At 41.2% G+C, this 6,000-nt stretch overlaps 1 pseudogene across 1 annotated transcript; it reads right to left on the bottom strand.

Annotated features, from left to right (window-relative positions):
- Positions 1-4,015: 4,015 nt before the first annotated feature.
- Positions 4,016-4,858, bottom strand: LOC306651765 (ADP-ribosylation factor-like protein 2-binding protein; annotated as a pseudogene). Its single transcript has one exon. The product of its transcript is annotated as an ADP-ribosylation factor-like protein 2-binding protein (transcript).
- Positions 4,859-6,000: the final 1,142 nt, after the last annotated feature.

Raw genomic sequence — 6,000 nt, forward strand, 5'->3', positions numbered from 1 at the left:
TTTTATAAATTGGAAAAGGCAAAAGCGAAATAACTCTGAATTTAGAAATTTGTCTAATCAAATTATAAATTTGAAAACCCGATCAAGAATCTCAGGGCGACAGCACGGGAGAAGAGAAATAAAACTAGGAGGCTGGTGAAGACATGAGGACCAACAGTCACCGAGCATCTTCATCATGTTTATTATCTAAAAACAACTGGGACCAGACTGAAGGAAGAAAGAAGAGACACACATGATTTTTGAGAACCATTATTCTGAATAAGGTCTACAGAGTTTACTGATGGGGTGGGATACCCAAGGTTTTTGTCTCATTACAGGAGAGGTACTGATTTCATGAGTTTGAGAAATCAATCAGGTTAAGTAAATACAAATGTGGGCCATACGAGCAATCACCCTAGGAACAAAATTTAAAAAGATAATTTTGAAATTAGTAAAAAAAAAAAAAAATCTATCAGTGCAAAACCGAAAAGAAGCACTAAAGAGAAAGCATCAATGACGATTGGAAAGGAAATGGTCAGAATATGTATGTACATTTCTAGTTAAAGAATAATTGCAATAAGTGTGATAATTTAAAGGACAAAGAATCTCAAATTAGATAAAAATAAAAGACCCAACAGTATTTTTTTTCTTTCAAGAACATACTTTTAAACAAAACACATAAATGTTGAAAATAAAAGGATGAAAAAAGATTTTACAGGATAATATCAACCAAATTAAAAGCGAGATAAAAATTGTAGCATTGGACAAAACAGAATTCAAGGTCATTATCATGTTAAATAGGAACATAACATACCAATGTTACGAGATGTAATAAAAAGACTGATAGAACAGGTGGATACCACCATCAGTGGATGCAATTGAAAAATAGTACAATAGTATACAAAGCAACAGACACAATTGCAAGGACTCATCAGGCACAGAGGGAGAGAACCCTGCACCTTTCCTTACACTGCCCACAGCCTTGGTGTGGTTCACTTCCACTCCAGAGCCGCCCAGACCAAAGTTGAAACTTAAAGTGGATCAGTTAGAAGTGGGAGTCTAAGGCAGGAGGAGCGCAAGTTCAAAGCCAGCCTCAGCAAGTTGGTGAGACCTTGTCTCAAAATAAAAAATAAAAAGGGCTGGAGATAAGGCTCAGGGGTTGAGCACCACTGGGTTCAATCCCTAGTATAAAACAAACAAACAAACAAAACCCTAAATGACAACAACAGAAACAGCATCTTCCTCCCTCTAAGACATTTTAAAACTGATGGTTTTTCTCTTATGGGCAACCCTCAGTTATTATGCTCCGGTATGGAAAGAAATAGCTTAATAGTTCATTATAATCAGGAGCACATGCCTTTCCGAAGACTTGATCAGTATGCTGGGGCAAGATGGGTAACTTTCTGGACAAGTTGAAACCTGCAGCCCTATTCTTATGTTTCTCACATCACTTTTAAGAGGGTCATGATCCTTCTAGGCCCAGGGATCTGGTTGCACTTTCCCATGGATTCAAGTCTTTCTGAACAAAAGCAATCTGATCTGCTACATTCATGATGTCTTCTGGGCTTTCATTTTCTTATGGGATGTGGAGCCTAGCGATCTAATGTCCTCATTTTCCAAGTTTCAGATTCATCTTCTTTCTGGCCACAGGGAAAAACGGCTGAGTTGAAGTTCATGGGCCACTTTTGTCCCTGTCTGTCCAGGAATGGATGACTGCTGGCTGCCCAGCATTCCATCTCGCCTTGGTTTGCTTCCCTGTGCTTTAATATTTGCATAACTCCACTCTTGCTGTGTCTTCTCACTGAATGGTTACAGTGGAATTGTTTTTATGTATTCTGGAACAATCGTCTCTAGAGAGCCAGAAACCAAGATTTGTAAATACCAGGACTGTACCTAGAGCAGATCTACTGAGGAGCCATTTGTAAGAATTGTAAGAATACAGATAGAACATTGTTGGCGAAATCACATCAAGCAAAGTCTAACACAGTTGAGTGACAGGTTATGGAGCCTGTTTTTCCTGCTTTGTTGGCAGGAACAAGCTAGGCTGTCCTCAGCATCAACTTAAAATTGGAATTTTGGGGTTATGTAGAAAGCAACCATCTTGCTCTTAATCTAACTCTAGGTGTAAGCCTTTTCATACCCTCAAAACCAATGAGTTATTGTAACTCTGGAGACTATAACACAGTTTTAAACTAGCTTTCCTTCTTCAGGTCTCTGTCTTGCAGTCCAATATTTGACCATAGGAGAAAATACATGTTATGTACAGCTTCTTCCAGTAACTATTTCACACTTGCTATCAACCTGAAGAAATAGTTCAAGAACTTGGTAAGATTGGTTATTAGTACTGTTTTGTTGATCTCTTTTCAGCTTTTGATAATTCACGGCTAACTGCTCCAGCCCTGCTGCCTTTGCTCCACAGAGACTCCCGGTTACTAAGGCTCACATACCCTTGGCTTACAACTACTGTGGGAATCAGAATTCATAGGAAAGGGCCTCTGCAGGACAATCTAGCATTTTCAAAACAAGTAAAACAGTCTTATACTCAGGTAGCTTCTCTTTTAATTGTAGTTCTAATTGAAACCAATTTGTTAATTTATATGTATCTACCTCAACTTTAAGAAGTAGGATAAAATACATAGTAGTTGGGTTCATTCTGACAAATTCAGACATGCATGGAAATTGATTTCAGTTCATGATCTCCCTCTTCCCTCCCCCTCTACCATCCTGTCTTCCCTCCCCTCTCCCATTCTCCTTCCTCTGCTCCACTGCACTTCCTTCCACTATCTGTTAATTTGTATTTGATTGATTCTTTATGTAATCTTATCCTTTCCTCCTCCTTTCCTTTATTTTACTTTAGCTTCTAATCCATTCATCTATGATGGGCCTCTGGGTTGATTTCATAATTTGGTTATTGTGAATTGTGCTGCTGTAAACATTGATATGGCTGTGTCACTGTAGCATGCTGATTTTAGATCTTTTGGGAAATACCCAAGAGTGGGATAGCTGGGTCATATGGTGGTTCCACCCCTAGGTTTTTTTTGTTTGTTTGTTTTGTTTTGTTTTTTAGAATGATGGTTCTTGCAAAACACCTCAAATTTTACTCATGGTACGAAGAGTAATAAATGACACATTAGTACAGAAAAACACATAGTTTATAGCTCATCCTTTAAAACCAAAACAGATAAGTGAAAAGTCAGCACAGATTCTTATTTTTCCTATAAAAAATAAAATCAAAAGTACACATTGGGAATTGAACTGTTTTCTTTTTCTTTCCAGGGATGTGGCATACATGTTTTCTGGTCAGTACTAGACCAAACATTGTACTAAACCAAAGTTGACAGATGACCAGTAAAGCTGTCCACTGCCTCCTACTCATGCTGAGGTAGACCAGTGGACACCATCTTGGCAGGAGAGATTCTGACAGGAAGAAGAAATTGCAGATCCTTACCTACCTCAATAAAAAACCCAACCAACTGGCTTACACAGAAAGGGTTTTAAGCAAACGTGCACAAACACCTGACGTGCTGTGGCAGCGGGTAGCTCCAGCCTGTTTCCAGCACACAGCAGACATTCATCGGTGCCAGTAAAACAGGTGCACCATGATGTGAAAAGCATTTTTACCTTCACAGCACTAATGACTAAAAAGCACATAGCATATAAAACTTCTATCTTTAGGTGGATAATCATGGAAGTTCCAAGATCAGATCCATTAAGTTTGCCTGAGTATTCATCTATAAAAAATGCTTTTTTTTTTTTTCAAAAATAATGCTTGAAAGAGACTTCTAGAAACAGTGGGACTACATCAGGATCAGCAGAAGACATAGTGTTACAAGGATTGCATATGTTAGGACTGGGAGTTGACTTTCACACATAGCTTTTAGGGTAAAGGACATCTCTCTCAGTTGATCCCCACAGCCTGCACAAGCTGTGATCAGAGGAGATGCAGAAATCTTAGTTAGGACAGGCAGCTGGCTCCCTAGATAAACACTCCCAAGCAAAAATCCCATTGAGGGCGAAGGACTGAAACTCTGACCCGTGTAAAAAAGAATGGTGAGTGCACAAAGGACTCATGCAAAGCCTGCTGGGAAGAAGAGGGTTCATAGTGGTAGTTTTGCATACCAACATGTATGGGGAAAGGCCCTCAGGTGGAATGGCTGACTCAAGCACCCGAGAGGTGACTGGTTGGGGAGGGGAAGAACACTAATACGAGATGGCATGGCAGGAGAAATGGGTCCAAATGTCAAATGTTGTTTCTGACCTACCAATACTTAACACAAACCAAGGACTGCAGAACAGAGTCTTTCCAAGATGGACTCTTCTCTGGTCATTAGCTAAAGTCTCTCTGAGTATATTAGACCGTTGACATCTAGAATGATCCTGTTCATTGCCTGGAGGTGGGACCTAGTGCCTCAGGTTATTATGGGAAGCTGGCATAGAAGATGATTGCATAATGATGTCACCACTAAGCCACGGCTTGAGTCCAGTCCCTGGCCTTCCTTTTCGGCTCTGTAGTCCAGAAACATTTCTTTAAAAGCCAGAAAATCGGTAAATATGAGCCGCATGTCCAATATGTCACCAGCCACTTCATCTTTATGGTGCTGTAATGTAGTTGTGAAATCCGCCATGTTAAATCCAGGAATCCGCTCCAGCAGCTGTTCTTCAATATGTTTTTCCACTAGAGAAATTTATTCATTAAAAAATGGGCGTATAGATGAGTTTATTCTCTTCTGTGTCTTCGAACGCCTGGTAATACTTGTCCATGAAATTTCTTTGTAATAACTGGAACTTATCATCCATGATAATGTCCTCTAAATATCCCACCACAGCATCAAATTCTGCATCCAATGCAGAGGAGAAGGACAGCGCTAAGCTCTCTTCCTCCAGGCGTCAGTCGCCTGGGCGCCGCATCCACCTGCGCGGGCGAGAGGGGCCCGTTGGCTTCCTGGTCCAGCCTCCGTCCTGCTGCACGGAGCCCACACCGAGTCGCGGGGCAGGCCTCACCACCCAGGCCTCAGGCTGCTCACGGCCCAGACGGCTCAGCGCCTACGTGTGAGGCTGGGTCTCAGGCTCCTGGCTATGGCCCCCGCGACAGCCCCACCCCTAGGTTTTTGAGGAATACCCATACTGTTTTCCGGAGTGGTTATACTAGTCTACAGTCCCACCAACAATGTAAAGGTGTTCCTTTCTCCCCACAACCTCACCAGCATTTATTTGTATTCTTGATCATCGCCATTCTGAATAGTCAACTCTTAATAGAAGTAAAGCTTAATAGAAACTTTTCTAAAATAATTATCTTGGACTTCTGATGCAAAAAACAGTCCTCTTCCTCTCTCCCTCTCCTTCTCAGTTTCCTGAAATCAATCAAAACAAATAAAAGTAAAATAAGTCACTAAGATCAGGAAACAGTCGCAATCTCAAATCACTAGAATGAGAAGTAGCTGTCAAATGCAGTGATATTTGAACCTAAGAGAGAGAGAGAGATGCCTGGAACAGTTGTAGAAGGTTCAGACTTAAAGTTTGGTCATGAATGGTTGTATTAATTTATTTTATGTTGCTATGACAAAATACTTGAGACTGGGTACTTTATAAAGTAGAGTTTATTTGATTCATGATTTTGGTGGCTGAAAGTTCCAAACAGCATGGTGCTGGTGTCCTAGTGAAGGCCTGCTGTTGTGTTACAACATGGTGAAGAGAAAACTTGCCATGTGTAGAAGGGACGCATGTCAAGCAAGAAGGCAGGAGAGATTCAGGGGAGGTATCATGTTCCTTTATAAAAATCCACTCTCAAGACATTTTCTGAGAGTGGGAATGTACTCCAAGAGAAAAGCATTATTCCCTCTTGAAGAGCTCATCACCTCCCACTAGGCCCACCTCTTGGAAGCTTGACCACTTAAACAGCACCACACTGGGGGCCAAACTTCATGCACATGAATCTTTGGGAGGCAAACCACACCCAAATCATGGCCCTGGTCAAGCAACTGAGTCTGGAAGGGCAGCATCTGGGGGCCATGCATGAGCATC

This window comes from Sciurus vulgaris, assembly GCF_902686455.1.
Source record: "Sciurus vulgaris genome assembly, chromosome: 2".
In the NCBI taxonomy this organism is placed as follows: Eukaryota; Metazoa; Chordata; class Mammalia; order Rodentia; family Sciuridae; genus Sciurus; species Sciurus vulgaris.